The sequence below is a fragment of the Musca autumnalis genome, unplaced genomic scaffold, assembly GCF_047663935.1.
Source record: "Musca autumnalis isolate F117 unplaced genomic scaffold, ASM4766393v1 scaffold_4, whole genome shotgun sequence".
Lineage (NCBI taxonomy): Eukaryota > Metazoa > Arthropoda > Insecta > Diptera > Muscidae > Musca > Musca autumnalis.
This window is the reverse complement of record NW_027411977.1, coordinates 126,578,954-126,598,374: the sequence shown is the minus strand read 5'-3', so window position 1 is coordinate 126,598,374 and position 19,421 is coordinate 126,578,954. Positions and strand designations below refer to the sequence as shown.

Here is a 19,421-nt window from a genome sequence, read left to right as displayed (position 1 = left end):
AAGTAAAAATATGAAATAAATAAATTAATAAATAAACAGATCTCTCTGGAAACGCTTTGCTTCTTTGCAACAAGTTTTCTCTGGGTCCCTATTACTACGGTACAAGTTTTTTTAGGGGCAAGTCCATACTTCCAGAGAAAATGACCCGAAAGCAGTAAAGAACACCAACGGCTACCATGTGTAATGCCTGGTGCGCACGACAACTTTCGAACCGGATACTGTGTTGGTCCAAACTTTGTTTATCACAATATTTCTGCGAGCCTTATATAAAGTTCAAAGATGGTGCTTTTCGGTCTACCACTTCTGGTATTTTCCCCAAAATTTCAAGAATTTTAGCAACAGATTTGGTCCAAACTTCGGATTTAGTAATATTGTGTCCAAACTTAGTTTTAGCTCAATACTGGGGTACCTCCCTAACAAACCTTCATACCCAGCCAGCATTTTTTGAAAATTTCAATCAAATTCGAGTCTTTTTTGATCCGACTGCACGATTAAAAAGCTGGAATATGAGCTCATTTTCTGGTCATAAATGACACCTTTGTCGGTAGGAAAACATACCTCAGGCGACTCGTCTAAGGAAGTCACAAATGAGTCTTCCTCTGCATTATTTTCGAGTCATTTTTGCCCATTTCCTAATGGTATATAAAGTCTTTTTCGAGTCGTATTTCAATAATTTATTGGTGATTTATTGATTACTTTGGGACTCTTTTTCGAGTCTTTTTTGGGTCATGTTTATAATTGTTTATGAGTCTTTAGTGAGTCTTTTATGAGTCTTTTTATAAGACGAAATAAATTAAAAGAAATTTCTCTTTATTCTTTTTTGTTTCTTTCCTCTGCTTTGTTGTCTTTTCTTCTTTGTTATGTCTTTTAATTATCCTTTATGTTGCGTGGTGAGTATACTGCTTCTTCATTTCACTGGGCAAAACCTGAACATGTCCCAGATAGCATTTGGAAGACTGTTTTTCCAAAAATCACATTGAGGAGTCTTTTTAGAGTCCTTTTGGTGATCAAAAACTGATTAAGTCGCTTGTATGATCAGAAAGGGACTCGAAAGTGACTCCCTGTAGTGATTAAAAAGAGTTCAATTTAAAATACAACAAAAAATGTGTAGCTATCACAAATTAGTTATTGAAGTGTTTAAAATGTGACCATTTTTTGTTATTTATTGTCACATTTTGATCATCTGGAAGATTGAAAAATGCTTAATCAAACAAGGGTCATGCAGGTGTTTGAAAAGTGATTATAATTATGTATCTTCTGATCATATTTTGAACAGTTAGGTGATTAAAAACTGATTGCTTTGTTTTATTTTTATTTGGTTGTAAATAAAAAAATAAAATTCTCATATACACTTTCTACAAAACTTTGATATAAATGTAACTTATTAAATGTATATACAAACACAACACATGTTCAGGTTTTGCCAAGTGAAATGAAGAAGCAGTATACTCACCGCCCAACATAAAGGATAATTAAAAGTCATAACAAAGCAGAAAAGAAAACAAAGGAAAGAAAAAAAAAGAAAGGGAAAATTCTTTTAATTTATTTCGTTTAAATAAAAATACTCATAAATGACTCTCTTAAGATTCATAAACGATTATAAACATGACCCAAAAAAGACTCGAAAAAGAGTCCCAAATTATTCAACAAATCACCAATAAATGATTGAAATGCGAATCGAAAAAGACTTTATATACCATCAGAAAATGGGCAAAAATGACTCGAAACTAATGCAGAGGAAGACTCATATGTGATTTGCTTAGAAGAGTCGCCTGAGGTTATGTTTTCCTACCGACAAAGGAGTCATTTATGATCAGAAAATGAGCTCATATTCTAGCTTTTTAATCGTGCAGTCGGATCAAAAAAGAGTCGAATTTGATTAAAATTTTCAAAAAATGCTGGCTGGGGTGTTATGTTTGTCTATACACTTAATATTATACGTTACATTTATATCAAAGTTTTGTAGAAAGTGTATATGAGAATTATTAATAAACAAAAAAAATAAAACAAAACAATCAATTTTAATCACCTAACTGTTCAAAATTTAAGAAGATACATAATTATAATCACTTTTCAAACACCTGCACGACCCTTTTTTGATTAATCATTTTTCAATCTTCCAGATGATCAAAATGTGACAATAAATAACAACAAAAAATGGTCACACCTTAACGATTTATTTGTGATTGCTACATATTTGTTGTTGTATTTTAAATGGAACTCTTTTTAATCATTATAGGGAGTCACTTTCGAGTCCCTTTCTGTTCATACAAGCGACTTAATCAATTTTTGATCACCAAAAGGACTCTAAAGAGACTCCTCAATGTGATTTTTGAAAAAAAAACAGTCTTCCAAATGCTAGATGGGATAATGGTTGTTTAATACAGTTTAAGGTCTGCTCGAAGATCCTTAGAAATTTTTACTAAAGGCATTCCTTGTGTTTATAGCGGTATTATGTTTTTCGTGGGCAAGTCCATATTTCCTGAAAAAAAAAACAGAAATGTATACTGTGACGAAGTGAAATGGCTGGTGGGCGCAATATCTTTTAAAAGGAATGACTCCCAAAATCTACTTCCAAAATGAACTATGTCAGTCCTTTCCATTTCTTCAGGTACCTCCTCCGCAACACGTGTATACGTCCGAAAAGCTCCTAATACATAGTTATGGGTTAAAGTATTTTGGTTGTGTAGCCGCTATTTGATCTGTACATAGATGAAAGTTTCAGTTCCTGTCCGCAAAGCCGACTGATACTTGTTGAGATTTTGACGAAGAAGAATCTGTTTCCGATCAGCTTTTTTGATTTCGTTTGTCGTCACAAAGTCCTTTACCAAAGAAGGAAAAAGGAACATTTTAGAAATGTGCATCCATTGAAAGTACTTCCTAAAATACAATTCAAAGAGTAATCTACGATGAAATTCTATGTAATTTCGAAATATTGGAAATAATACGCAATAAATATAAACATTGACCTCAAGCTCAATAATCTTTATTTTATTAACAATCGAAAAAGTCGAACAAAACATAAAAATACGGCAGAAAAATCCTTTTTTGTCCAATAGACATCTACTAATTTGTAGCAAGAGTCCAGTTTCAAATAACCTCAACGACGACACTGCGGTGGAACAGAAATTATATCATAAAAAATGGTTGTTATAGTTTTTTTGCGTGAATTTGTAATTGTGTTAGAGACTATAAACTAAAATTTAAAACCACAAAGATTAACACGGTGCTCTTGAATCAAATTTAAATGGAAGGTGCTTACACCTGGGAAGTTTTTGCAGATTATGAAATTACAATGTTCATAGATGAGAAAAATCAAAAAACAAAAAAAATCGCCGGACCGCTTTTTATATAAATCGCGATTCAAGTTGACATTTTTAGGGGTTGTTTAGGTTTTCACGATTTTGCTTAGAAACCGCAACTCCTATCAAAAGTAGACTGAAGAAAAAATTGTAGCTATGAAAATTCTCTACAAGATTGATCTTTACGGTATTTTCGTAGGTTTTACCATTTTTGAGATATTGAAGTTCAAATTGGGACAATGCACTGACTGTATCGCCCCCTTATAAAACAATGTGATGATGGGTGCGCCTTAACTAACTTTTAATAAAAAACCGCTTATACAGGGGAAGTTTTTGTGAATTCTGAAACAGCAATGTTCATAGATGAGAAAAATACAAAAACAAGAAAAAATCGCTGTAGGGATTTTTAAATAAATCGCGGTCAAAATTCACATTTTAGGTGTTTTTTAGGTTTTCACGATTTTGCTTGGAAACCGCAAGTCCAATCGAAATGGAGCTAAAGAAAATGTTGTAGTTGTGAAAATTCTCTACAGGACTGACGTTTATGATTTGTTCTCAGTCTGTAGCATTTTTGAAATAGAGAAGCTCAGTTTACATTTTTAGGTTTTTTTGTTAGGGTTTCGCGATTTTGCTTGATTACGGCAAGTCTTATCGGCATGGGACCTGAGAAAATCTTATAGCTGTGAAAATTCTCTACAAGACTGGCTTATGTAATTTTTTCTAGGTTGTACCATTTTTTTAAATATATAAGTTTAAGTTGGGAAATTGCAGTCATGACATTGTTTTATAAGGAGACGATACAGAATTGAATTGAAGTTTAATTGTCCCAATTTCAACTTCTATATCTCAAAAGTTGTAAAACCGACGAAAAAATCATTAGGGCCAATCTTGTAGAGAATTTTTATAGGTACAATATTTTCTTTATTCCCATTTTGATAGGAATTGCAATTTCCAAGTAAAATCGCAAAAACGTAATCAACCCTAAAAATGTCAACTTAAATCGCGATTTATTAAAAAAGCGCTCCGGCGATTTTTTTAGTTTTTTAATTTTTCTGATGTATGAACATTTTAGTTTCAGAATCCGATAAAACTTCCCAGGTGTAAGCACCTTCCATTAAAATTTGATTCAAGAGCACCGTGTTAAGCAACGATTTTATATTTTATTGTTGAATTGCTCTTATCAAAAAATTTAAAAACAAAAGATCGCAAGAATGTTTTTCTAGATGTTGTTTATGAGCCAAAGTATTGGACGTAATATAAATACAAATGAACGTATTGTTCTAAACTCAGTAACACTCACAGTCAGCCTAAAATTACGATTAAACGCTTAAACAACACCTTAAAACTTAACCACAACTATGCAGAAAATTACTCAAAAAGCCGTAGCCCCTGGTTACGTCGGTGGTGAGGGCTATAGAAAAAATGGACCCATATTGGTTTTGGTTTCCTATTTATGTTTTAAATAAAACACTGCAAAGATATGCGATTTTGACTTTTTCGTATCAAACGAATGCTATTTTCTGCTTTATTACTGCAATCACTTATTATTTCAATATATTGTCGCTATTCTGTAAATATTAATAAAATCTATTTTCTTATCTAATTTTGGGCAAAAAATTTAAATTTAATATTGAGGTCACTGTTGGCGTTTAAATAAGGAAGTGATTTTACATATCGCTCTTTTACTCAAAGAGTGGCATAACCCAAAAATGAGTTTTCTAAATTATCGATTTCTATTTTTTTACGATTTCTACTTTATCTTCTGTCAAATTTTCATGCTCATATCTCTAAAACTCATCGAGTTACAGTTCATTTACTACGAGTATGGCATAACTCAATAAAAAAGTCGTTTGAGTTTATGAAGAACTAAAACTTTTCAAATCATGCTTGGTCTTGCACAGAAATTTAGCACTGACATCTGGCTAGGTGTTCGCAAAATAGGGTCCAAGTAGTTATTTTATTTTTTGGATAATAATCTTTTTAAGTTGGAAAGTCAAATTTCGATCGCCAAGTTAAATGGCGTTTTTCTCGAAACTGTATTTAATGAGTTGTTTCACTCTTTGAGTAAATAAGCAATATGTGTACCCAAGGTACTATCAAGTATGAAGAATTGAAATTATATCAAAAAATGCGTTTAATGGTTCAAGTAAAAAAAAGATTAGTAATTTATTACTAATTATGTATTGATGTGTCAAAAGATAAAGAGAAATCATAAGACACGAGTTTGAGGAAATAAGGCATCGATATTCAAATTATTACTACTACTATACAAATTCAAAAAATCTAATTAAAGATATTGCAGTATGCAAATTATAGGTGGATTATAATAAATATATTTGTTTCAACATATCTAATACCTACACCACCTACATCATTATGTGGGGAGGGTATTGGTTTTGGCCCAAAAGTTTGTCTGTCTGCCTGTCAATCTAAATCTTGCAATCACGCTACAGGTCCCAATTTTATGGGATCGTCGGTTGATGGGGGTCCCGGAGAGGAAGAAGCCTTCACTTCTTCACCTTCACATTAATACAAGGTATGTTGTCATAGGTTTTCAAATATCGCAATTGTCGCTAATCAAACCCAAATTTTCAATTTTGGGATTTTGTAATGACGAATATCACAGCTTTGGTTGGGCCTGACAATGAAAGTAGAAAATTTCACCTTTACAATGATGAAAAGTAGGTCGGCGTAGGTGGTCAAACAACGGAGATATAACAATAGTCGGTAACACACCCCGTTTCTCCATTTTTATACCCTCAGCATTTATGCTAACGAGTATGATTGGGCAAAATCCGTTTCGGAGTTGATTTAGCCATGTCCGTCCGTATGTCTGTCCGTCTGTCTCTGGCTGGCTAGAGCGCACGATAACTCTGGAACGGACCAACCGATTCGGTCCAAAACATAGTTTAAGTTCTATGATGGGTTATATCCGTCCACTCCTTCCGGTACCTCCCCCAAAAAAGTTTGAAAATGTTCGAAAAATTTGTGCGCACGATAACTCTTAAAGGGAGTGACCGATTTGGTCTATAAATTACACATCCTAATATATTTACCAGATATAGATCAGGTTCGAATATGGACTATATTTACCTCCCACACAAAGTTTCGGATAAGTTCACTTTAAGACCTGCTCTCGAATCACTTTGATTTTTGTTGAAGAAACATGCATTCGCTGCCTCAATTATGACGGTAAAAGTTTTTTCAGGGGCAAGTCCATACTTCTTGAGAAAACAGCCCGAAATTTGGTCTTCCTTATATTTTGTCCAAACTTAGTTTCAGTTCGAAGATGGGCAATACCGGTCCACAGCTTCCGGTATTTCCCCCAAATATTTAAAAAATGTCACTAAAATGGTATGCACGATATCTCTTGAAAAGGGCAACCAATTTGGTCCAAACTTTGGATCTCTTAATATTTTGTCCAAATTAAGTTTAACTTCTATAATCACTCATAAGGGTCCTCTTCTTAGGGCACCTTCCCCACAAAAGTTCAACGTTTGTATCTCCTTTGGAAGATCCTTTGGAAATGTATACCGATGCTGTTCGTTGTGGTCCTGTTTACAGCGATATTATGTTTTCCGTGGAAGGGTCCATGCTTTCTGGCATACTGGTCCAAATGTTATACGATGACCCACTGAAATGACTAGTGGATGCGATATCTATCAAAAAGATATGATTCCCAAAATAAGATCCACTTCCATAATGGACTATGTCGATTCATTCCTTTAAGTACCTCCTCCGCAACATTTTTGAACTCTAATTCTAATCCACATTTTTTTCGACAAGTTCAAATGTCCAAAAAGGGCCAAAAATTCTGAAAAGAGCCTTAATACATTCAATCTGTCCGTATATGAAAGTTTAAATTCACATAGGCTGAGGGTATATCTCTCTCGGCAAAGCCGACTGATACTTTTTTACTTCTTTATTTGAACTGTAATGACAAATATCCCAGCTTTGGTTGTACGCATTTCAACAAAAGTGATCAATATTAAAGAAGACATACTGAGATTTCAATTCGTCTCAATTGCATTAACAAAAGTGTTCACATACTAGAGATATAGAAAAAGAGGCTCAGGTATCCCAATTTCCAGATTGCCGCTTCTGTTGGACATATTACGAGGGGAGAACCTGATAATGAAACTTGACCGTCTGAACATTAAATCAATAACATACGTCAATATCAGAGTTACTGAAATAGGCAGTAAACTATCGAAATTTTAATATTTTGAAACTTTTACTTTAATGACAAATACCTCTGGTTCTATTTGGTGTATTCAAGAAGAAGACCAGCAAAGCTTTACGTCAGTACCAAGTTTTTTCGTTCCGTTACTTTTCTGTAAATTTTTTTATGAGAGAACAATTTCGGCAGTTCCCTGTTTTGTCACTTTTACCATTAAAAAAGTAAAGAAACAAAGCTATTGCGTCGATGTTGTTGACCCAGTTCATGGCGAAATAAGAAAGGTGTAACGCCAAAAACAGCTGATTTTCATACCAGTTTATTGTGAATAAAATCACATAAAAAATGTAAACAAGCAATTCACAGTAATGCATCATTGTGAGCAAATTTGACGTTGGCATGATTTGATGTAACACCTTCTTATTCCACCATGACTCAGTTCTTCGAGTGTTCTATAGGACATAGAATGTTTTAAAAATATTGGCAATTTTTGACAGTGTGTTAGTGAGTTTGTACGCACGCAAGCTGCAAAACAAAAATAAGTCTTGAGCTACTTTCGGTAATTTCTTTCTTTGGCAAATATTGCATAGTTTTGTGACAAATGACCGCCTACTTAATAACCCACAAAAATATATGATGATATGTACAGCCATTTTCGAGCTATGGGGGACACTGACTTCAAAAATGCTATTTCGAGAAAACGCGTTTAGAGTTTCTAATCCGAACAACTTGCGAATTTTACCAAAAAAAAAAATATTGGTCTATTTTTTAGGAGCACGATCTAACAACTCAAAACTCAACTAGGGTTTTTGTAGGCTCAATATGTACATACTTTCAAAAAATTCCTACTAGCAGTCTTAAATCATCTGGGACTAAAATTATAATTTTCCTGAATCTAGTACTGGTGGTTATTTATAATTAATTATTTATAACCTGTATTATTTTGTATTTTTTGTATGCATTTGTTAATATTGGAACCACCGTGCGTATATACTTTTTATAATTAATAACAATAATACGCACTGAGGTCTCAATGTATAGAAATACATACAAAATTTTAATAACAAGCAAATAGCTAAACCCAAAAAAATGCATAACCCATTCACTTTTTAACCGATATTTCTCATTTTCGAAAGTTTACTTAATTTACTTTTTTGTAATAATAAATAGTTATATTTTTTGGTATCTTTTAAGCAGCTTGCAGCCCGATGAAAAACATTTTTCGTTTTAGCCATTTGTAAAAAATATATAAAATATATTATTTCGAACATAATATTCGAACCTCTTAAAAAAGAAAATTGATAGAAATTCATTGTGAAAAAAGAAGTAATGACCGTTTAAAATTGAAAATCTAAGAAACGCAGTTTCTCTTCAATTGTGCCGTTATAAAACCACTTGATGAAGTGACATTAAAGAGAGGCATTTTCATCTTCCATTGACTCCAACAAAACCGAGTTGGTATGTTCATCAAAACCCCTGCACAATTTTTGTTCGAAAGTTTACTTAATTTACTTTTTTGTAATAATAAATAGTTATATTTTTTGGTATCTTTTAAGCAGCTTGCAGCCCGATGAAAAACATTTTTCGTTTTAGCCATTTGTAAAAAATATATAAAATATATTATTTCGAACATAATATTCGAACCTCTTAAAAAAGAAAATTGATAGAAATTCATTGTGAAAAAAGAAGTAATGACCATTTAAAATTGAAAATCTATGAAACCCCGTTTCTCTCCAATTGTGCCGTTATAAAACCACTTGATGAAGTGACATTAAAGAGAGGCATTCTCATCTTCCATTGACTCCAACAAAACCGAGTTGGTATGTTCATCAAACCCCCTGCACAATTTTTGTTCAAGTTTTGTATTATAATGCAATTATTGTGATATTGCATTAATTTGAAACGAGTAATTTAACAGCTATTTCTAAAGAACAGGTAAAAATAGAGGAGGATTTCAGCCATCAATTCCAACGTAATTCAATATTTCAATTTAAGAATGAAACACCCGTTCTTGTTTTTTTTTATTAAATGTTTTCACACGGAAGAAACTGTGAGTTTTTGGATATAGCACGAATTTAACATAACTGTAAAGATTGACAATTAGTTAATAAGTGTTGGATAATATACTTTTTTAATTCTCTTTAATTAAATGTTCAGATATTTTCATTAATTAAGCTATACTTTTAAAAATGTTGAAATTTTTATTGCAATGCATTCGGAGCTCGACGAAAGTCTCATTTAAGTTTTGTTGTTTGTTAGAGAACAAGATAATAGATTTTGCTAGAGAACTGCACGGGTATAATTGGACTTCCCACCAAGATCATGCCCCGATTCACGTTGCTCGACTTACAAGAGACTTTTTAAAGGCACAAAATATACCGTTATTAGAGTGGCCAGCTGTAAGTTACAGCCACTAACACATTGAAGACCGTTTGGGCATCCTATCCGCCAAAATTTTTGCAAAGTGTAGTATTGGAGGAATTGGAGAATATCACCAGTAACACCTTAAAAAATCTAGTCGGATCTATGACACGAAGGCTACAACAAGTCCTAATCCACAAGGGCAATACGATATTATAATAAATGTACAACTTAGAGGTTTTGAACCACTTTGTCAGGAACCTGGATTTGCCCACGAAAAACATAATACAGCTGCAAAGAGGACAACAACTTGTGTAACATCGATATACATTTCATAATGATCTTCGAACAGACCCTAAACTGCACTTGAACAAAAATGTTGAACTTTTGTGGGAGAGGTACCCGAAAGAAATGAGCAATATGGTTCATCTTAAAACTAGATCTAAGTTTAGGCAAAATATTACAAAGGTCAAATTTTAGATCGAATCGACTGCGAAATTTCGTGTGGTAGGTATTCGAACTTTATCTATGTCTCGTAGAAATATTACTATGTGCAAGGTATGGAGCAAATCGTTTACTGACTTCGAGAGTTATCGTGCACAACATGTTAGTGAAAAGTTTGGAAAATTTCCAAAGAAGTGGAAGTGGTACCCACCATCAAACTTAAACTATGTTTAGACAAAATATTACGAAGACCAAATTTTGGACCGAATCGGTTGCTGCACTCGATCCAGCCAGCCAGACAGACGGACGGACATTGTTAAATCGACTCCAGAATGACTAAAATGGATTTCGTCCAAACATACATACCATTATTTCGATGAGGCACATTTTGGCCGTATAAAAGTGTATATCACAAATATCGTCAATTACTGCATATTCCATTTAAAAAGGGTTCAGAAAAAAATTACGAATTTGCTCGAAAGCCAATTTTTTGTGGATCAAAACTTCGCGGAGAATCAAATGAGACTAAAATCATACAGATTATAGTTTCGATGTTAGAGCCAAAATAAGAACACATTCAAAAATAATTTTTTGTTTGAAAAAATATTTTTTCTCATGAAAATATTGGAAAAATATATAGGAATACTTCCTTCATCTTGCTTAAATCTCTCAATAAAATAGACTGATTTTGCTTCATAGACATTCATATTAAAGTTTTCTCATTGGGGAAGATAATTCGGTTGCTGAGGATTTATCTCAAGGCTTCGGAAATAAACCATTTTAATTTATATGCTTTTTAAAATACGTGTAAATCGCGTAATTATTAAAATCATTTTGTCCGCATGTGATTTTCATGTACATCCAGACCATGTCATTTAATTTGTATATATTTTCCGAAATTTAACTTAGAGGCTAAGATGTAGCATCGGCTGCATCTTAGTGTTCAAAGAGCTATAAAACATCGCTAATCGATATACAATCTGCATCGATATAGAGATATCTATTTCAAGGCGGTCAATGTAGAACCGTGGATGTAGCATCAAACACTATTTTTGGAATAAAATTAATATAGCTTTTTTATCAGTGAAGATTTTAAATCTCTGTCTCATCAGTGTTTACATTACTGTGGATGGCCCGCAGAAAACGCGATCAAATACGAGACAATTTCAAAAACAATTTTAGGCGACTTTCCTGCATTGGAATTTCTCGTAACTCGCATTTAAGTAGATGGTGTGACCTGTTATGAAATTTTACTGTAGGAAATATATATATTTGTAGGCTGTGAAATTAAAACTTGAAACTTCCAATTTTTATTCAAAATATATTGTATTGAAAATATTGAAAATCATTTCAATTCGAAAACTGAAGCAATAAAGACGTGCCAAAGGCTTTGAAAAAGCAAATTATTTTTAAAAATTTTGCGAATCCTTTCTCTTCAAATACGGAAAGGACGAAAGGACTCTTTATTATTTTGTTTCATAAGGAGATAGAGCTTCATTGTGGTAAGATTTTTTTATAGGCATGAAATAAATTCGTTTTATTGATATAAATATTATATCATTTATAGACTGCCGATTCTTTGAGCAATCGGCGTATCCTAGATCAAACGAACATACCAATTCCCTGAAATCCTTTATACAATCCCTGTAGGAAGTGTGGGGTCATGTGTTGACATGTCGCCACTTTGTCTACTAATATGGTGACAACACTTTGTCACCAGGTTGTCAACTATTGATACCTTTACCTTAAAAAGAAGAAGCATTGTGTATATTGACAGATGATAGCCCAACGAAGCATCCTTTTTTTAATTTTCTTAATTGTTTGGCGTAAAATGATTTTTGCGGTTGGTGAAAAAAGTGTTTTTGTAAAAATCAATAAAATATGGTGAAAACTTAAAGCATATAATTTCAATAACAAGTATGAGCAAAAGAAAATATAAAAGACATGTGAAAAATAAACAATTCTATAGCAAAGTACGAATTCTGAGGCGACTAACAACATTTGTGGTGAAATTTCGACAATTAGACATTATGTGGAACCTTTAGAGAAGATTATGGAGCCTGATGTATATATTGTCCCGTCTCGCTGGAAATGCTGAATGCAACTAAACATAATAATGAATTACAATGTTGAAGAATTATTTGGCAAAAATCGATTGTGAGATTTTTCCAATGTTATACAGCTGTAATAGGCAAGAAAATTTAAGGACATATTTATACCCTATACCACAATGTGGAAAAGGGTATTATAAGTTTGTTTTGGTAAAAATTCATGTAACACCGCGAAATATTCGTCGGAGACCCCCAATGTGGTATACCATTCTTCATATCTCGACGAGATAAAGCGATTTGAGATGTGTGTCCGTCCGTCAGTCCGTCCGTCTGTCCATTATAAATTGTAAACACGCTCCAGGCAGCAATTATGGACCGATCGTCACGAAATTTTGTATGGAGGTCGGGTTCAGATCAGAATAGATCCCTATTCTTATTGGTGATGATCGTGAAATATTTAGCGGGTGAAATGGACCAAAAACATAATATTTATCCAATTTTGTAGCGGCTCTATAGGTCTCAATAATAGTCCGATAAATTTTAAATAAGGTAAGAGTATATCACAAAGGAGAAGCTTGCAATTTGAGATGGCGATCGGATAATATTTAGAGGGTTAAATGGACCAAAACTTTTGTGTGAAAATTGTGAACAATTTTAATATACAGCTTATATCTTAATTCCTGGAAGTGACATTGCGGACAAGTGAGATATACTTGAAAGTGGAACGCTTGACCTTTCAATTGATGCCAATTATGCTGGTGTGCATGATCAGATAACAGAGTTACAGCCTAATATATCCCGTTATTTGTTTGTAGTGTAATAATAAACTCGCTAGAAGTCGCAATTATACATTAATAGTCACGAAATTTTGCACCGGGTAAGAGTATAGGTCGAAAAAGATGCCTACAATTTTGAATGACGATCTGATATTCTTTAGCGGGTGAAATGGACCATTACTTTTGTATGAAAAATATAAAAATTTTATTTTTGGTCGATACTTTAATTCCTTGAGGACATATATATTTCGCAAAGTAGCCTACATATGGAAAAAACTACTGACCTTTCCTCTGATGTAAATTGCAATAAAGTGTTTGCTAGATAACGGACCTACTGCCTAATATATATTGGGTTCTGTGTAGAGAACCACATTTTTATACCATGCTACATATTGTATCTCCAATAGTTTATGTAACATCACGAAATATTCGTCCTAGGCTTCATCTTCTTATTAAACGTACTATATAGCTGTTTTATCTATGAAAAGTTCCAAATAAGCTAAAAAGTTTAGTATTGAAAATCTGGTACTATTGACTCACTACCGCCAATGTCTATACTGACTCACTACCTCCATTGTCTATACTGACTTACTACCTCCAATGTCTATACTGACTTACTACCACCAATGTCTATACTGACTCACTATCTCCAATGTCAACACATGGTTCCTCAGGAACTACTGACTTACTATTGACATACTAGTTCCATTGTCAGTACTGACTTTCGAATGACACGTTCATACAAAATGTCTATAGGAAATTACATTAGTGTCTACAGTTTGTCAGTAGTACTGTTGACAATGTCAGTAGTAAGTCAGTATAGATTCACTATTGACATTTCCTACAGGGATAAAATATACAAGAATTTTGAGGATTAAATACAACATAAAATCCGGATTTAACAATATAATTTATAAACCAGAATTGTCAAATTTTCGATCAGACCAGAGGCAACTAAAAGAAATAAAATCAATTAACAGCAAATCCCGTTCATCATTCCCATATATCGATTCAATATTGAGAACATTCATTGAAGCCATTTTGAAATTAGAATGTTCTCCACCTAAATCTAACAGTTTCCATTATTTATCGTGATACCTGATGGATACATAATATGAATAACATATAATAATCATAGGGCCCGCAGAACCAGTTCCAGTTTTGAATTGTTAATCTTACATAGTTTTTATTGTACTCACTTCAATTTCCACATATGAGCTAAGCAAACTTAATCCTACCATATAACCATAATCGCAGGTAAAACCACGAATCGCTCAAAGTCAACAGGCCTGAGGACAACGCGAAATTATTGGCGAGTCTTACCCATTTTAAATTACGTTTGCCTTAGCTCTCATCACTTATTATAAAATAATACCTACTTCACTAGTTATTATTATCCTATACTAAATACATATTCAATTTATATAGAGATAGTAGCCCGAACTTGAATCTTTATTTTTCTCATTTTGTTTACAAGAATTAAATATTGTATCATTATTCCATAATTACTCAATTTTCAATATTCGCTAATGTTTATTCAAGTTTTAAATATAAACACTATGAATTGTTAAGTGGTCAATTTTCATTTGCGAAAGGTGCAAGTGTTTAGGTAGGTAGTAAGCTGAAGCGGTGGAATAATATCTACCACTGCATTTAAAGTAACATAATCATCATCTTATTTTATTCCCACTTATCTCTACCCAGTTTCTACTATAATTTCCATTTCTATTTCTTCATCTATAAGAGCTACCTTATTTTACTTTTATGATAACGAAACCGAGCCTACTTCTGAAGGAAAAGAACTGCCCTAAGACTAAGCACGGCCGGGGCAAGGAGGTAGCCACTTCTGGAGGAAGTAGGGCTCGCATGGTGGTTCGTTACAATGGATTTTCATGGGGCATGATTTATTAGATCCGGAAAAATTGCAAATTTTAGACCCGAAAAATATGATTTTTAAAAAAAGTACATTCACAATACACGTATCAAATAACCCGCAAGTACTACAAACCTATAAATGATTTTTTTGAAAAACATGTTTGCGTAACGCAACTAGAAGAAAATGTCAAAAAATACAGTAAATCTGGCTTCAAAATGTCAGCATCATTTAATGATAAAAGCAGATCAAATTTTGGAAAAATAATGCATTAGTGAGAAGATACTTATTTAGTTAGCTTCTACTTTTACTTTGACAGGAAAATCGTGAAAAGTGTGGTTTACTCATAAATTACGAATCCAAATCTTGCCAAAGATCTGCCTCCTGAGGAAAAAATATTTACGGAAAATTTTTTTCAGGACTAAAAGATTTGGGCTTTCTTTTACTCTTTATGTCTCAGGTGTGTCTCTTTGCCGACTGATATTTTTTACAAGTAAGAAAGTATCAGCCAGCTGTGCTGAAGGAGATATACCCTCAGCCACTATCCGAAAAAAACAACAAAACCAAACAATATAATTATGCCGTATATAAAGTATATTGATTTTGTATCATGAGTTTGCTCTAAAATATACAGGTACCGTAATGTGAGGCTATACCAAACCATTAACATATACCAAACATTTTTAGTAACCAAACATCTTCATAAAGGACTCGAAATATTAAAGTACGTTAAACTAAGTTTGGAAGAAATTTTTGAAAAAGTTTTAGAGTTATCTTGCACAATAGCCATTTTAGGTTCAGGGTTTTGGAGCTTTTGGGCTATTATCTCAGGGAGTATTGACTTACTCCGGAAAAAAAATTTACCGTTGTAAATGAGATCGCTAGAACAACCTACTGTAAAAAGAATGAAAACGTTGCGAGTCCATATAGTCCATATTCTAAGCTGATACATGACTGAATGAAATAATACGATATGCAAAGTCTGCACCAATCAAAAACTCCCTGTGGATTTTCCGTTTTGGTTGGTGCCGTCAGGGTTTCATGGAGCATTTAGGCTAATATCTCAGGAAGTATGAACGTGCGCAAGAAAAATATTGTACCGTCGTAAAGGGAGCCGCATAGACAACAACTTGAAAAAATGTCAAAACGATCGAAGAGGAGCTCTTAAACTTCACTTTATCCGAATTTTGTGTGGGAGGTACCCGAATGAGTGGACCTATATAGTCCATATTCGAGGCCGATATATATCTGGAAGGAATAATACGATGTGCAAAGTTTGGACCAAATCAATTGCTCCCCTCGAGAGTTATCGTTCACACCATTTTACAGAAAAAAATTGAACTTTTTTGGGGAGGTACCCGAAGGAGCAGACCGATATGGCCCATCTTCGAACTTAAACTAAATTTGAACAAAATATTACGATACCCTAAATTTGGTTCGAATCGGTCGATCCCTTCGAGAGTTATTGTGCGCACCAGCCAGCCAGACAGATAGACGGACGGAAATGGCTAAATCGACTCCAAATTGTCTAAAAAGAATTTCATCCAAACATACTTGGGGTCTAAAACCGTTAATTCGATGAAGCACATTTTTGGTCGTATCAAAGTGTATATACCCTTTCTAGCCTAAAGGCTGAGGGTATAAAAATGTTTATTACCAGGCTAAGATCGGTAACATCAGGAAACGAATGTTAGGTAATTATCATATGGTATATCATGTTCCCTTGTAGCATAGCACTTATCCGACAATGTCACTTTCTCACCTATTATATTTGTGTGCTTCTGGGTGTGCATCAACACACATTTGATCCGCGGATGATATTCCTTATATGACTTGTCAATTTTACACAGAATTTATTGCATTTCATTTTAATTATGTATTTTATTTGTTTTCTAATTATATTTCTCTTTTTCTCATTTAGTTCTTTTCCCACAAAATTTCAATATTAATTTTAAGAAAATCTTTTTTTAATTAACAAAGTACAATTTAAAAAACAACATTCTTTTGGAGTCTGGCAAACATCTTTCTCCGTTATAGCTAATGAAATTAGTTTTATTTGCTTTGCTTATTTGTGTTTGTCAAGAGACAGCCTACATACATACGTATGTATATCCATGCAGGTATATGTATATGTACTTCATGACACTTGTTTCTGGGCTTTCATAAAAAAATTAATGTGTTATTTTTATTATATTTTATTCTGTTGATATTATCCTTGTATTCTTTTTTATTTTATACTTTTTTTTTTGTTAAATCACACAACACAAACAGACCCACATTTAAAAAATGGCACAAACACTCAACCGCGATTTGAGCTTTTACATTTGAGGTCTACAGAAGAAGCCTTTTTATTATGGTTTCATATGTGTTTTAATGTGTTGTTTTTTGTTGTTGTTGTTAGTTGTCTGTTTTGTGTTATTATTTTTTTAAATGGTTTCATCTCTTTTAGATGGTCTTCTTTTCGGCAGAAAGAAAACACTTAGGCAGCAACTTTAACACATTTATACAAACGCTTACATTCATAAACATTCCGACACTATTACACACCCATACACACACATGCAGAAACACTCCTATGCTCTGACATCAAACAGCAGCACAAAGTTGGAAAGCCTCCAAAATTGAATTGAAAGGACACACAAAAAAGAAACAGAAATGAGTGTCTGTCTGTGTATGTGCTGGTAATGTTCAAACACGCCACAGACCCACTCTCAAACGCGATCATATAACAGCAAAGGATTTAAGTTTCACTTTCGATTTCAAGACTCAACCTTCGATTCAAAAAAAAAAAACACTTTTGTACAAGTTGTACATTTAAGAAGTTTCACGTTTCGTAAATTGACAACACTTGAACGTAACGCTGTCGGATTTTGGTTGCACTTCAAAGAAAAGACAAGCAAATGAAATGTTGTCTGTCACTCCAGCTACAAAGGATCAGTTTAACAACGAAAATTTTTCAAAATTTACGCACGTACGCACCTTATTCTCATTCCACAATAACAATCTTTTGACATTCAATTCTAGCATGTCAAGTTGTATTTGAATTTCACGCTGCACACTGCTCTAAATGCCATTCATAAATCATTCATATCTTATTTCATCTTAATTTTCTTCTCCCAGCCTTTTAGGCGAATTCTTCAATTTTATTATTGGCCACATTGTATCTAGCCAACCAAGACTCTTAACACTGTTTAAGTATTTTCATTTCATTTTTTTTTTTCAATTATAAATCTCGCCGACGAATTCCGTTCCGTGGGGAAGCACGCGCGTCAATCCAGTTTTAGCCTTCGTTTGTGACTATTTTAAAAAATTCGTTTGTCATTACAAAATTTTTGTGATTTTTCAAATGCTGAACAGTTTTGCTTTAGCTTTTCATTGATGCTTTCATTCGGGTGTCGGCAAAAACTAACTCATGTCCACCACACTCTCTCGAATTCTCTTTGTCCTTAAAGCTTTTGTGATGTATCACCTCACATTTGATTTTCTCCTAACACTGAATTGAAGGCGTATTGAATATGGAAAAAGGTTTCCAACACACTAGGGGTGAACGCAAAATCAACTTCAAGGGGTGAACGCACATTCAACTTCAAGAGGTAAATAATACAACAAGGAGTGTTCCATCTTATTGCTCGCAGAGTTGAGTACAATGTTAGGAGAATATGTTTACGTTGTTTGAATTACTTCACCATTAATTTTTAAGTGGTGAAAACATTTTTAAGGGGAAATTAAGAATTTACTCCACTTTTACAACAGTTTGTTATTTATTATTCTTTTTGAGGGGAAACAATTTCATCATCTCGTATAGAAAGGTATTCCCAACTCCAGCTAGTCCTTAATAAAGAAGAAGTAAGATATTAAAATGAAACAAGTTAGAATGGCATTAAGTTTGGCCAGGCCGAAAATTTTATACCATCCACCACGAACTGTTTTGAAGTAAATAGGAACAATTAGTTTCCTTCCATTTATGAAGGAAGGAAATTTAGGAAACCCCTTTACAAGAGCTCGCATGGGGCATCATCATTGTTCTTTCCAAAACATGGACCAATATATATATTTTTGCGAATTGAGATTTTGTATCCTCCGACAACATTCAATACCAAATTACACAAATTCGGTTTGGAAATTTAACAAAAAAGGATAGAAATATATAAAATGGCCCAAAAACCTTTTTATGAGAGCTAGACTTAAACCTGAATATGCAGGGGTTGAATACTTTAGAAAACTTACAAATCGGGAGGTACCGTTCTATGGAGGCTACATAAAAACACGGACCTATACCGAAAATTTTCATGTGGAATTTTGTATACCCACAATGAAGACCAAATATCGAATTTCAGCCAATTCGGTTGGATACTGAAACAACAGTACAACTACAAAATACCGAAAATCGTGCGGTACCGTTCTATGGGGGCTACATAAAGACGTGGGCCTACACCG

The 19,421-nt window shown here is 33.4% G+C and overlaps 1 protein-coding gene across 1 annotated transcript in view; it reads right to left on the bottom strand.

Moving 5' to 3' along the window:
* Window positions 1–18,328, bottom strand: part of dpr20 (defective proboscis extension response 20) — a 297,312-nt gene extending 278,984 nt beyond the window's left edge. The window contains exon 1 of the mRNA XM_073986375.1: window positions 17,964–18,328. The gene's annotated coding sequence lies outside the window, so the exon portion shown is untranslated. The remainder of the gene's footprint in view (window positions 1–17,963) is intronic.
* Window positions 18,329–19,421: the final 1,093 nt, after the last annotated feature.